Here is a 14,574-nt window from a genome sequence, read left to right as displayed (position 1 = left end):
CCCTACATTCATCCAAAGTTGCACACATGAAAGATGGTGGACATGACACATCTGTGTGATTATGAATGTGTATTGCACATTCAGTGGAGTGTTGCAGCTGAAGCAATACAGGGCCATTTAAAGTTCAGGTTTCAGTTTTTGGCACATGGAGGGCAGCCAATTAGAGCCAAGCTTGTGGTCGGGGTTAGGCTGCACCAACATATGCCAATCCCCAAGCACTTATAAATTCACTATACACTCTCCTTGCAGTATTCTGAAGAACCGGGCCTTATGGGCCTGGCGGCTCAGGGCACGCCTTAACCTTCGAGTTCACCTGCCTTGTCGGACAGAGATACAAGACACTCTGTTGGGCGTAGAAAATCAGGTTTATTAGCTGCAGCTAAGCACAGTTGTCCCAGAAGTACAGAGTAGGTTCTCAGGAGACTGCCACTTCAATTCTGTGGCGCACAATCTTTTATAACACACATATTTACGACATGTATTCTCAACACATACAAAGCTAACCAATAGGAGAAGTTGGAAAACAAGCTATCGAAGGTCCCAAATACGCCCTTCTTTCAGACTCTGTGTGTTACCCCTCCCCATAAGTTAATCAATGCTAGTGCCACAATCTAATTTGCAGGTGGCAGGACGTATTTGTGTGCCTCAAAGGATAGTTGTGTAACAAGAGAATACAAGGAGAGAATAGCGAAGGCCAGTCAGAGAAGATAGAATAAGGAAAGAAAGAGAAAGCCAAACAATCGAGACAGGGATCAATCAGTCCAGACATGGATTAGTGGACTCGGCCAAACCCTAACATCGGTTTCGTAAGCAAGGGCAGGGGGTTACTTTTTAACAGAAGAGACACATAGCAGCTGGAAACGGCAAAAACACTCCGTTCGCCGTGTCGCCTGAGTGAAGGCAACACAAAATGGCGGCAGGCCACAAAATGGTGGCCGAATACGGAACAAAGTCGGAAATCAAAGAACCTCAGACCCTCCTTTTGCCATTACTCAGGCAAAACACAAAAAACTCAAGTTAATCTGAATAAATGTCAAAGGCCATGAGGTCATCGAGCTGTTGCTGCACCATCATCTTAATGTGCTCTGTTCTCTGCGATACAGGTCTTGGGACGTACATGGTGGCACAAAGACCACAGATGGCGGGACGACATTGCACACACAGACAACAAAAGAAAATGATGGCCAGAACCATTCCAAGGAAGGATAACACCTTCCATCTCCATGTGGACAGTAGTCCCCAAAACCATCCCATTACCGACCAATCTCCTGAATCCTGATGAATCGACTCGGAAATTACGTGTAATTTAGAGATGGCTTGGTATACTGTAGGGGCATTATCAGGAATATAAATGCAGCAACTTGACCCGATCAATTTACAGACTCCTCCGCGTCTGCTAAGATAATGTCTAGAACCATCCGGTTCTGCAAAGTCATAAGGCAGTCCGCCTGAAGTTCTGCTGTTAAATTGCTCAAGGTTCCAGAAGTCACATTTATGGTAGCCTCAACAACATGAACTAGCTGTCTAATATTTCTGCTATTGACCACTGGGACCCAGAAAGGAAGGAGTCCTTTGAAAAAGTCCCCTCCCTCTTGTCCTGTGGTGTCTTTAGTATCAATAACCCCTCTGCCATATCTATTTCTATGATAACCTGAGGGAGCAGTGTATGTTGGAGGGAGACGAAAAGCCACATAACATGTTCCTGAGAAATTGGTGGGGAGCCATGTGTAGGCTCTGTCATGGCAAACAAAATATGTGCCTTGAAATGGTACTAATGGTGAAGGAATCTGTGATGAATTGATGTATGTACGGGAACAGACACTCTTTTCCTGCTGGTGTTTAATATTTCTACCATTTATCTGCAGACACAAATTTCCTCGATGAGGGACGGTCCAGATTGGTGGTGATATTCCTCATTTAGCCTTATCTGCGAGACTAGTAACACAACGAGTCACATTCCAACCATCATATGCTTGTTTCTCTTCGACGGGAATCCTACCACTTTCGGAGACTCTAGCCATAGCCACTATTCCCTTTATCACAGAACTATGACTAAAATCTGCTCCACCAGCATATGGACCAACAAGAGGATGTCGAAGTTGATTCTAGTATGCATTAAAGAACATAGCCAGATAGGCCCAGGCTGAACCTTCATAAGAGAATGGAAGGACTAGATATGGCATCCCTTTCTCTGTGTTATGAGGCATGAGTCCACAAACCCAACAATCAGTAGTATTAACTGCCAGTTGATGCTGATGCAACAGCTGAATAAATGAATTGTAAAAGTATTCTGTTCTCCTAATTTTTTCATGTTCTGGGAGTGTATGAAACTGATGCGGAAAGACACTAGTGGGAGAAGACAAAGAAACAGAACTAGGAACAGGTGCTTGCTGCATAGTATGGACAACCGAACCCACACAAGCCAACAAAATACAAATACATATTAAAATGCACAAAGTTATGCCACATAGGCTAAACAACAATTTCTTACATTTACTGTTAATTTTTTGATTTTTATCATTCTTTCCAAATTCGGTATCCATTCTCTAAAGCGTTGCTCACGGTAATCTTCCTAGATCACTTAGTAGTGGTTATTAGCCGTCCTATGACACTGCAAGTCCTGCAGACCTATGTCACTACTCAGGTCACAGCCTAAGACTCCTACCGTGACCCTGCAACTTGATGGATAATAAAAAGAATGTGTCTTAAAGAGTTCAAGTGTTCTTTGTCAATCTCGGTCTCAGACTGTACCGAGTCTTATCAGGTACTGTTTGTTCTCAAAACAAAGTCTCTGGATTTGTTGTGTTCAACCTCAGATGTGATGGTACAGCTTCTTGCAACACGTTGTTGTCTTCTTTCTCAGATTTTGTCCAATCCAGATGTGCACTACTGAAAGGTACAAACTGAGGGACCCTTTCACCTTCACTATCACCTATACCCTCGCGAACCCATTGATCAAAAGGCAAAGGCAAAGGTACCCTTTTGCAGTGCACACCATGGATCCAATTCTTCTTTCCGACGACTTTCACTGCTGTACGTGTCACCAGAATGACTGGTCGAGGCGGCCCTCAACGAGGTTCCAAATTCTTCTTCCGCAGGAAATTCTTCAGGCAGACCCAGTCTCCAGGTTGGATGGAGTGCCCTGGGTCCGTGGAAGCCTCTGGTACAGCGTTTTGTACCTGCTGATGAAGAACACGCAATTTAGTGGTGAGGTCATGCAAGTAATCAATTAACATAGGATACGGAATATCAGAGTACTTTTTAGGTCGTGGGGCTCCCCAGACGTTAGCTGGGCGTCCAAAAACAACCTCGTATGGGCTAAGTCCCAGGTGAGAATGTACAGTTGTTCTCGTAGATAGGAGTGCCAAAGGTAAAGCATCGGGCCAAGGAAGACCCGTGCTGGCCTGAATCTTTGCCAGTTTAAGCTTGAGAGTGCCATTATAGCATTCTACTAAACCCGCTGGCTGAGGGTGGTTTGCCCCATGGAATTTCTGCTTAATACCAATGCCTGCACACACCTTCTGCATAATTTGGCCTAGAAATTCACTTCCGTTGTCACGCCAGACAACTCGCGGCAAACCAAACCTCGGGAAGAATTCCTTCAAGAGGACTTTGGCAGTGGACAAAGCAGTATTATCCTTTAGGGGGTAGGCCTCTATCCATCTGGAAAAGGCACACACCACCACCAGAACATACTTTAAATTATTGCAACGTTCCATGTGAAGGTAATCAACTTGCAATACCTCAAAAGGATATGTAGGGGGAGCAAAATGACCTGCCGGAGTTGGGTTTCCCTTTCCTGGATTATGCATCAAGCAAATGATACAATGTTTCACCACATTTTCCGCACATTTAGGGATTCCTTCATTTTGCCATACTGGAGCCAAAAGTTTGCATATCCCTTTCGCACTGATGTGAGCTGGACCATGCGCCATAGTAACCACTGGTAATACATAAGCGTCTGGTAACAGCCAACGTTGGTGTTCTGACAATTCCATCCAACACCCTGTCGCGTCCAACATTCCCGTACTTTCTCTCCACTTACTCAATTCCTTTTCTGTAGCCTCACCTTGAATCATTCTCACACTTTCTGTTGTGTATTCACACATTCCTGCTTCTCCGACCCATCTTGCAGGGCCGGCAACATACATGCGACTTGTTGCATCTCTCGCTGTTTCTTTTGCTACCTCGTCTGCAAAAGCATTCCCGCGACCCACATCATCAGTGATCCTCTTATGTGCACTACACTTCACAATTGCTATCTGGGTAGGCAAGGTAAGTGATTCCAAAAGACATTCACTAACTGACCATGCTGTATTTTAGTCCCGTTTGAAGTAAAGAATCCTCTTTCTTTCCAAAGGCGGCCAAACTGTGGGCCACCCCGAATGCATATTGGCTGTCGGTGAACACGTTCACTCTTTTTCCTTCATTCAACACACAAGCTCTAGTCAAGGCTATCAATTCAGCTGCTTGGGCTGAATTCTGCCTGATACGTGCTGTCTCGACAACCGTATGTAGTAACAGCATAGGCTGCAGTCGTTTCACCATTAGGGAGCTTAAAACAAGACCGTCCACCCATAAGATCCCATCCGGGTCCACGAGTGGTGTATCTTTTAAATCTATTCTGCCTTTCGTTTCCTCCTCTGTACTGAGAAAACAATCATGCTGTTCTTGGGTATCTTTCTCTTCTGTAATGGGTAACAGTGTTGCTGGATTCAAAGTATTACATCGCTTGATGTGTATATGACTAGCCAAAAGCGTCAGCTCATACCCAGACATACGAGCACTCGTGAGATGTTGTGTTGTTGTTCTGTTCAAAAGAGTATCTACTGCATGTGGTACCATAACCACAAGGGTATTTTCCAGCACCAGTCCAGCAGATTGACGAATAGAGATCGCTGCAGCTGCTGTAGCTCTAAGACAACTAGGCAATGCCTTGGCTAATGGATCCAATCTAGCCGAAAAATAGGCACATGGCCGCTGTTTATCTCCAAATTGTTGTGTTAAAACTGACAACACACAACCTTCTCTTTCATGAACATAGAGTGTAAAAGGTTTACTGTAATCCGGAGTACCTAACACAGGGGCAGAACACAGAGCAGTACGTAAGTGAGAAAAGCTCCTCTGACATTCGTCAGTCCAGGGAAGAGGTTGGGGCGTATCTTTCAAAGTAAGTGCCAGCAGAGGTTTATCCAACAAAGAAAAATTTGGAATCCACTGTCTACAATAGGAGGTAATGCCCAAAAAGGCACGCACCTCCCTTTGTGTGGATGGTACAGACATTTGTGCAATTGCTTTAATACGCTATAGGGTCAATCGCCTTCCCTCCTTCAACAAGAGATGACCTAAATGGTAAACAACCTTAACAACGCAACTTTTACATCGCAGAGCCTTTACAACGCAACCATTACAACGCAAACTATTACAACACATTGCTCTGGGGGGCGCTCTAGGATAGGGAATAGGTTAATTTACTCTCCAATAACCTTCCCTAGTGTCCACGGGGACTGGAGTTGGAATAGTAAATTAAACTATTCACTATCCTGCACCCCAAAGCATTATGCGTTGTAATGGACTGCGTTGTAATACTTGCGTTGTAAAGGCATGCGATGTAAAAGCATGCGTTGTAATGTTATACATTCGACCTAAATAGGTAACCTCTTGGCGACAATATTGTAATTTAGAGGAAGACACTTTATGATGTAGATCAGACAAATAGCGTAACAACAAAACAGTCACATCCTTACAAACATCCTCTGAATCAGCAGCGATCAACAAATCATCCACATACTGAATAAGGGTGGCACCTGGGGGCAAAGTAAAAGCATCAAGCTGAGATTTCAAAGCCTGACTATAAATTGAGGGACTCTCACAATAGCCTTGGGGTGCACGTTTAAATCGAAAGCTTCGGCCTCCAAGAGAGAAGCCAAAAAGATCTCTACTCTTCTCAGCAATAGGAATACTGAAGAAAGCGTTTTTGAGATCAATGACGGAGAACCAGGCAGCCGAAGCAGGTATCATTGTGAGCAAAGCAGTTATATCTGGGACATGAGGGAACTGGGGTACAACAATCTTGTTAACCTCCTGAAGATCTATTTGCAAATCGATAGACAGGAGGCTGAGAAGAATCAGTACGTTTAAGAACAGGCAGAACAGGACTATTGCAAACATTTCCTCTCGTTTCTTCAACCACACCCTTCTGAACCAAATCATAAATAATAGCCAACAGAGCTCTTTCACCATCGCAGGAAATTTTATACTGAGGAATGCGTCGTAACTTAACATTAGGCTTGACAGTAACCACGTAAGGTGGAATTTGGAGCAAACCAACATCATTCGGCCCTGTAGCCCAAAGGGACTGCAGTTCGGGTGGAAAGTTGTCCTTAGACAAATACATAGGAGAAACCAAGTTCTTGCCTCAAGTAAGATGTACACCAGAGGGAGAACAGTACAGTGTTGCATGAAGACGTTTTAGTAAGTCCAAACCCAACAAATTCTCACTGCAACCAGTCGTTAAAATGAGCGGGGCCTCTAAATCATAAGGACCAATGGAAAGAGGCAAAGGGCAAGAAACCGGGTTATGAACTGGGGCACCCGAGAAACCTACAGAAACGTTTGTTAAGCCAGACAAAGGTGCCCCAGGGAGTTTAGAGTGAATGATAGAACTTTTCATTGCACCAGTATCCAAAAGAAATGGCTCTGAAATACCCAATGCAACAACTTTAACATAAGGCCCATTCTGATCCACTGGAACTGATACGACTCCCTTACTTTGTCCATGGCTGTCCTACCTAGAATGAAAATCCTGAGTCTCACCTTAAATACAATAGTCGTCATTGTAATATTGTGCAGACTGAGTATTCTGTTGGTCAAAATAATTCGTGGAAAACTGAGGGGGAGAGGGCGCTGCGTCTGTGACGGCGCACCTCGCCCTCTACCCCTGGGTGCTGACTGAAAACTACCACGGCCTCGTGGCCCTGGCAATCCATCATTACGCTGCAATAAAACCGGACAGCTATTCTTAAAATGACCTTCCTCCTTACAATAGGCACATTGATTAGGGCCGAGTAAAGGTCGTGGGACAAAAAGTTCAGGTTTCTGTAATATCCTCTGAAACTTGGGAGGCTGTTGAAATTGGCGCTGAGCAGAACGAGGGGGATAAGCCTGTTGTAAAAGAACCTTCATTTTTTAATTCTTTAGTCTTTTGCTCGAGTTTATCCTTTTCCTCCTTATCCCTATTCTCGTAATACTGAGCAGTGGCTAATATTTGGGCAGACGAAGAAACAGCCCACGAACTCTCGGAATCTTTTAATTTATGCGACAATTCTGGAAGTAAATTAAATACGAATTTGTCCACAAATAATCGTTGTCCACCCTCAGTACTCATGTCTTGACCACTGTGGTCGATAAACGTTTCCTCAAAACGGGTAAAGAAATCAGAGACACACTCATCTTTATTCCGTTTACACGCAGCTAATTTATCCCAGTTAACACGTAAGGCAGGGATCATCGTTTTCATTAAGGCAATGATCCTACCTGGCAATTCTGTAATCAAAGCATCGGGTTTAGCACCACCTACTTGTGCTGCATCTGTGGCAGTTATAGCAGCCCACGCACCACCTAAAGCTTGATTATGGTCCTCCTTACGAATCCGAGCCCCTAATGCTTGTGGGACTTCATTTCCCATCAACAAATCAATATCGGCCAAATTCATAACGCACGCATCAACAGTCTGGGACAGCTCTTTATAATACCCAGCAGGATTTTTACGAGGATCCGGTAAAGACTGTTTAAGCGCCAAAACTTCAGACCGTTACCAGGGGACATGTACCCATATATGCTGGAAATGAGCAGGGACAGGCGGATTAGCACCTGCTTGTGGAACTGCATCTCTCCATATTGGAGGAACTTCTCTCATAGGATAATGTTTCACTTTTTGTCTTACTGCAGGATCGGGTTCAAGAGAAGCCTGAGAAGAAAATAAAGACCTAAAGGTGACAAGTGTCCTTACGGCGTTTTCAACCTCAGAACCCACAATAAGTCCCTTATCAAACATAGCCTTTACATCTAACAGACCCTGGGGAGCGAGACCCAATTCCATATCTTCCCAACCTTTAACAAGAGTGTCACACATGACATTAAAAGCATATCTCTGTCTGGGCTCATCCCACTGGGAAAAGGTGCTCATGATATCAGGCACACTATACTGTGGACCACTTGTGACCCATTTACGGGCAAGATTATCCAACACAGTTCGTTTGTCAGTACCTGGAAGTTGACTACGAGATTGTCTTCGAGAAAGAGCAGGAGTCAAATTAAAAGATCCAAAGAGGGGGGAGAAAAGGCCAGAGACAGTATCGACCAATCGTCTTTGAGCTGTAGGGGAATCTGACAGTAGAACGGGAGACAAGGCATTAGGCAGAGCCGGAGGAGGGCTGATAGTTATAAGAGGAACCGAGGATAAAGGAGACTGAGGTATAGGAGTCCCTGGAACGGGAGTCGGTGGCAAAGGAGGCGGGGGTGGCAATACTGGAAGAGGTAATTGTGGAAGAGCCGGGACCTGTGGCAGACTGACAGGTGGCTGGACAAGCGGAAACAGTGGGGGTGCATTAGCACCTTGTACATAGGGCGGAGGCAATCCCAACAAATGGGACATTAAGGGATCTTCGTCAAGATCCTTGCTCTGTGGGGAAGTAGGCAACACAGCGTAACATTTATCTATTGCCATACAATGCTGTCTGTCAGAGACTTCAATCGCCTGATCAATCTCATTATTTTTAAACTGCTGGACAGCTTGTATAATCGTCATATCTTTCTTTTTCATATCTCTTTTTACCTGCTTAATTTCTCTCTGTTTGGCTTCCTTACGCCAGAGGCGGAAAGAGTCAAACATTGCCGGCCAGGCTTTTCTTTTGAACAAAATTGCTTCTAGATTATCTAGTATGTCAGACTCAAAACTATCATTTTGTGGCCATTGCTAAACACCATCTTTTTTTGTGTATCGGAGCCATGCATCGTTAAAGACAATAGGACCAACACCATGTTTCGAATAGAGCTCATAAGTGGGAGTTCCAACCGGAGGAATTGGACAAGAATCCTCCAACCGGGAATCCCTATTACAACCGAAACAACAGAACTTCCTAAACTTACTAAAACCAGGCATTTTCCAAGTCACTGGTCTATTTGCAAACCTCAAGGGTATCTAGAGCAAATGACACAGTACAAACATACTTACCCATTGGCTTCGGCTATTGCAACAGTCGAATAATAAATCAAAAAGAAAAACAAAGAAGTGGGCGCTTCCCACAAATACTTAACTAGATGTTTTCTCACCCCAACAGAGGTCCGTCTAACATCTCTCAATACAAATCGTCACCAAAAGGGGCCAAGGCAGGGCGGAAGTCAGGGCAGCAGTCGTCAGCAGCCGTCGAGAAGGAGTAGCCGCGCTGGAAAAGACCTTCGGTCCACTTCGACATACAGGGGTCGCTTGACGTAGTTCGCAAATCCTCCAGAATTTTCCTGCGGGGCTCCTCAAGACCCTCGGGCTGAACAGCTACCACTGATCCCGCCCCACCTCGGGTGCCAGTTGAAGAACCGGGCCTTATGGGCCTGGCGGTGCAGGGCACGCCTTAATCTTCGAGTTCACCTGCCTTGTCGGACACAGACACGAGACACTCTGTTGGGCGTAGAAAATCAGGTTTATTAGCTGCAGCTAAGCACAGTTGTCCCAGAAGTACAGAGTAGGTTCTCAGGAGACTGCCACTTCAATTCCGTGGCGCACAATCTTTTATGTATACAAAATTGGGGGAGAGTGATCCAATCGGATCAGTGAGGGCGTAATTACCACTCAAGGGGAGTGGAAGGTCCAGCCGCAGTCCGTGCCCTGCGCAAGTATTAATCAAAATAAGATGGACAAGGCTGTTCCAGGAGAAGAAAAAGTTGTGTGGTGTGCTGGTCACAGGGAAGAGGAAGCGTGGTGGTTAGCGTGTGCAAGCCTACCACTGGGTATCCATTATGTTGGATATGGTTGCCTCACACACCCTTGCAAATGTCATGCTTCATCATAGGCAGTGCTCCTCGTTGGGTAGGCGGTGCAATACCCAACGGGCACACCTCAAAGAGGGGCTCTTTGGCGGAGATCTTTTAATCCAACTTCCTATGGGTGAAGTGTGGCTATGGGGCCAGGGGGGTTGTAGACTGGAATGTGAATTAAAATGCAGCGAAGGGTACCTGAGACTACTTTATTCGGGTGGTCCCTCGCTACAATTAAAAGTGAAGCTAATCTGGGCTTGCTGGAATTTAATGTTTCCTTGCTCTAGACTAGACTAGGAAGTGTTAAAAGATCGGTCGACATGTTTCTCGCTATGGTACATTGACTCGCGATTCATCAGGACCTCTGTGGTATAGTCTACAAACAAAAGTGATAATGCCTATATCAAAATGATGTGCTCGTTACCAGTTGCGGGAAAGTTGTACCTCTGAAGCACTGTTCCTTGCCTGGAGTGGGGAACAAAAGAGGCTGGTTATGAGCATAAGTGGCATAGTGTCCTCAGTGTAAGTGACCAAGTGCACACAATGTGACATGCTAAAAGTGCGAATTCATGCTAGCATGTGTGGGGGTGATAGGTGGACCGAGTGACATGCTCTTGTGCGGTCCAGCGCTTATATTTGCAGCAAGTAGTTAAGAGAAGCTGCACATGAACAAGCATTAAAAACAAGTGTTAAAAACAATGTAGCAGTATTCTGGTAGTTCCCAGAGGGATTAAAACCCCAAACTCACCTAATAGTCAAGATTTATATGCCACATCAATGCCCGGCGGGTCGTACATCAGGGATGATGCCTCTGTGCATAAGGCTGGACATTGGGGAGTTTAAAACAGAGAGTGCATGGTAAAACCTGTTAAACAAGCCTCTATTCAAGTGTCAAAGTTCCTGTTGAGGTGAGGTGGTTGAGTGGGTAAGTTGGGTAACAATGAGTGTGAGTATAATCTCTCTTCAAGGGGAATACATCGATGGTGATCCCTTGTATTATGTCCGTGAGAATACTGCCTAATGGAACACATATAGACTGTTAAATGGGTATTCTCTCCAAAATAGGCGGTAAGACATGGACTAAATGTGAGTCATCAGCACATACCCGTTTAGTGTTAAAATCGGGTGTGCAGGGGAATATCCTCCAAAAGAACATGGAACTAATTGCCTCAGTGTCGGGAGATCACCCGTCATTAATTGACTCAATGAGGCCCCCGTCCCCCTGTAGGTGAGTTTCAGTCTGGTACCCGGGTTTGGTAATTAGTGGAGAAACAGGGGTTGTGTGAGTGTTTAAGGAGGGGCGCGAGTAGTGGGGCTCGTGTATACTCCGCCCCGGGGACAGCGCGTCTATCCTCGAGCTTAGCGCAGCACTCACCTCTAATCTCCTGTGTCGTAGGCCAGTGTCCTACCCCTCTCTCCGCCGGGATCGGGCAGATGTGGATTAGCGCGCCTGTCCGCCATTATGAATACACATAAGGCGTGGCCAAAACGTGGAGGGGCCAAGGGGCGTGTGTGTCACATGGGTTAGGTGGGAAACGTGGCAGCCATCTTGTAGTGGATGGAGGTAACTAGTGAATACATAGGTGTGCAGTCTTAGGTTGTGTTACACGGATGAGGAATAAGCGTGGGGGACTCTATCTGAGTTAACACACTCCTACTTGTTGCGCCTATAGTCTACACAATGTAGTTCTCGCATTGTATTTAATATAAAATATTAAACTAATATATCATTACAGGCTGCATTTCATGTAGTCATTAGTCTCCTGCCCCCGTCGTGACGCGATACATTTTCATTGGGGTCATGGATTAGTGATAGGTTCAATATATCTCCTCACAGTGGCAGGCTAATAGTGCCGGTGGTGGTAAAGGAGGTCACATGGTTAGGGCTTATTCCAGGGTGGCCATTTTGTAGTGGATGCAGTCCTAAGTAATTGGAACCATGCACACCGAAAAGTGTGTCGTTTCTTATCTTCGGAGGTCCAATGTTGGTTGTATTGGACCATTACTCATGTCCTTCCTACCCAAGGTTTATCTTACTGGCAATGTTGAAGTAAGGGGTTGAGAACGGGCGTGAAGTTAAGTCAGGGTTTAGAGCGAACTCCACGGGATATCTTCATTTAAACCCCCTCTATCTGTGGCTAAGCGGTGGACCCACCGTTGTTCCTTCAGGAAGAGGTTCCGCTTTGAACAGTTAGGGCTGGCTTCGAGTATTAGCCACTTCAGTGAGTCAGCGGTGTGGTTGTGCTCAATGAAATGCCTACACATTTTGGTGTTGTTCTTTTTGCAGCGGAAATTGCTGCGATGTTCAGTAATGCGTGTTTTGATGGGACGTGAGGTCATGCCAATATATTGGAGTCCACATGGGCATCTTAATAGGTATATGCAATGTGAGGTGTTGCAATTAGTAAGCCCCCTCAGTTCCCACTTAAAGGACTCTGTTAGTTGTATTGTCTTGTATACAGAAGTGTAAGGGCATGCACTGCAAGAACCACAAGGATAGTGCCCTTTCACCGGAAGTAGATGCCATAGGGTAGACTGGGAGGTCTTTTTTGCTGAGTTAGGTCTAGTCTTGATCAGAATGTCCTTAACATTTTTAGATCTTTTGAACGCAAACCTAGGGATTTCGAGGGAGAGATCTCCAGTATTCAGGATTTGCCAATGACGTTTGATGATACTCTTAACTTTAGTTGATACTGGTGTATAAGTGGTTACACAAGTCATTGGTTCATTCTCCTTAGGGGTTTTCTCTCTATGCTCCAGGAGAGCCTCTCTGTGATTATTTTTGGCTCTTTTTTGGGCTTTTGCTATGTCTCTACATGGGTAGCCTCTCTCAGCTAAGTTTCTGGATAAGAGAGCGGATTGGTTCTTGTACTCAGACAGGCTACTACAATTCCGCCTCACTCTCAGGAACTGTCCAAAGGGCAGGTTGGTTCGTAGAGCTTTAGGGTCGTGGCTGGAAAAATGGAGTAAGCTATTGCGGTCAGTCGGTTTCCTAAACATGGTGGTGCTCAACTGACCTTCCGTTAGCTTGACAGTCAAGTCCAGGAAGGGGATCTGTGTTCCAGACACTGTCATAGTAAATCGCAGGTAAGGATTAAGTGTATTAATCCAATCAAAGAATGTCTTATAAGAGTCACTCGTACCTGTCCAATAGATCAGAATGTCGTCGATGAATCTCTTCCACAATTTGATGTTATTGTGGTAAGGGTTCATCTGATGGTGTATAAATTTGCCCTCGAAGTCTGCCATGTACAGACAGGCCACCGAAGGGGCAAAAGTACTGCCCATAGAGGTACCCTGTGTCCGATGTCTGAAAATCAGGTTTATTAGCTGCAGCTAAGCACAGTTGTCCCAGAAGTACAGAGTAGGTTCTCAGGAGACTGCCACTTCAATTCCGTGGCGCACAATCTTTTATAACACACATATTTACGACATGTATTCTCAACACACAAAGCTAACCAATAGGAGAAGTTGGAAAACAAGCTATCGAATGTCCCAAATACGCCCTTCTTTCAGACTCTGTGTGTTACCCCTCCCCATAAGTTAATCAATGCTAGTGCCATAATCTAATTCGCAGGTGGCAGGACGTATTTGTGTGCCTCAAAGGATAGTTGTGTTACAAGAAAATACAAGGAGAGAATAGCGAAGGCCAGTCGGATAAGATAGAATAAGGAAAGAATAGAGAAAGCCAAACAATCAGTCGAGACAGGGATCAATCAGTCCAGACATGGATTAGTGGACTCGGCCAAACCCTGACATCGGTTTTGTAAGCAAGGGCAGGGGGTTACTTTTTAACAGAAAAGACACGTAGCAGCTGGAAACGGCCAAAACACTCCGTTCGCCGTGTCATCTGAGTGAAGGCAATACAAAATGGCGGCAGGCCACAAAATGGCGGCCGAATACGGAACGAAGTCGGAAATCAAAGAACCTCAACTCTAATGATCCAGTCTCTACATACGTACTTGTACAATGACCAAGACCAAGTTACATAACCAAAGTTTTCCCCACTGCCAGAGGTAACATGGTTGCATACGCTGTCCACAACACAATGTAATATGGTAGGGCCCAGGGGCAGTATCTTGCTTATATAATGAACACACGGACAGAGTTAGATAAATAGTGGAACTGGGTATGGGCACGTGCGCTCGACTCCTTTTTATTACCAGGGTCACATGTCCAGTGACGTCTGTGCTGGATGCGTATGGGGTGAGTGTAATCCAGCCCTCCGGAAATGGTTGGTGCTGGCTACAATTACAACAGTAATCATTGGATCAGACACAGAGATTCAATCATAAAGGGTCAATGATTTGTGCTGCACTAAGGTAGGGGCAGCAGATGTGAAATAATACACAAAAGATGGTATCATAAATGGTCCATGACTTGTGGTACACTGAGGTACGAGCAGCCGATGTGAAATTATACACAAAACAATGTATCATAAAGGGTCCATGAGTTGTGCTCCACTGAGATAAGAGCACCAGAAGCATTCAGTGTATGTGCAGCCAGCGATAATTTGTGGTGTGGGCGAGCCGCACTGGGAGC

This window comes from Lissotriton helveticus, chromosome 1_1 (assembly GCF_964261635.1).
Source record: "Lissotriton helveticus chromosome 1_1, aLisHel1.1, whole genome shotgun sequence".
NCBI lineage: Eukaryota > Metazoa > Chordata > Amphibia > Caudata > Salamandridae > Lissotriton > Lissotriton helveticus.
This window is presented reverse-complemented; position numbering follows the sequence as displayed.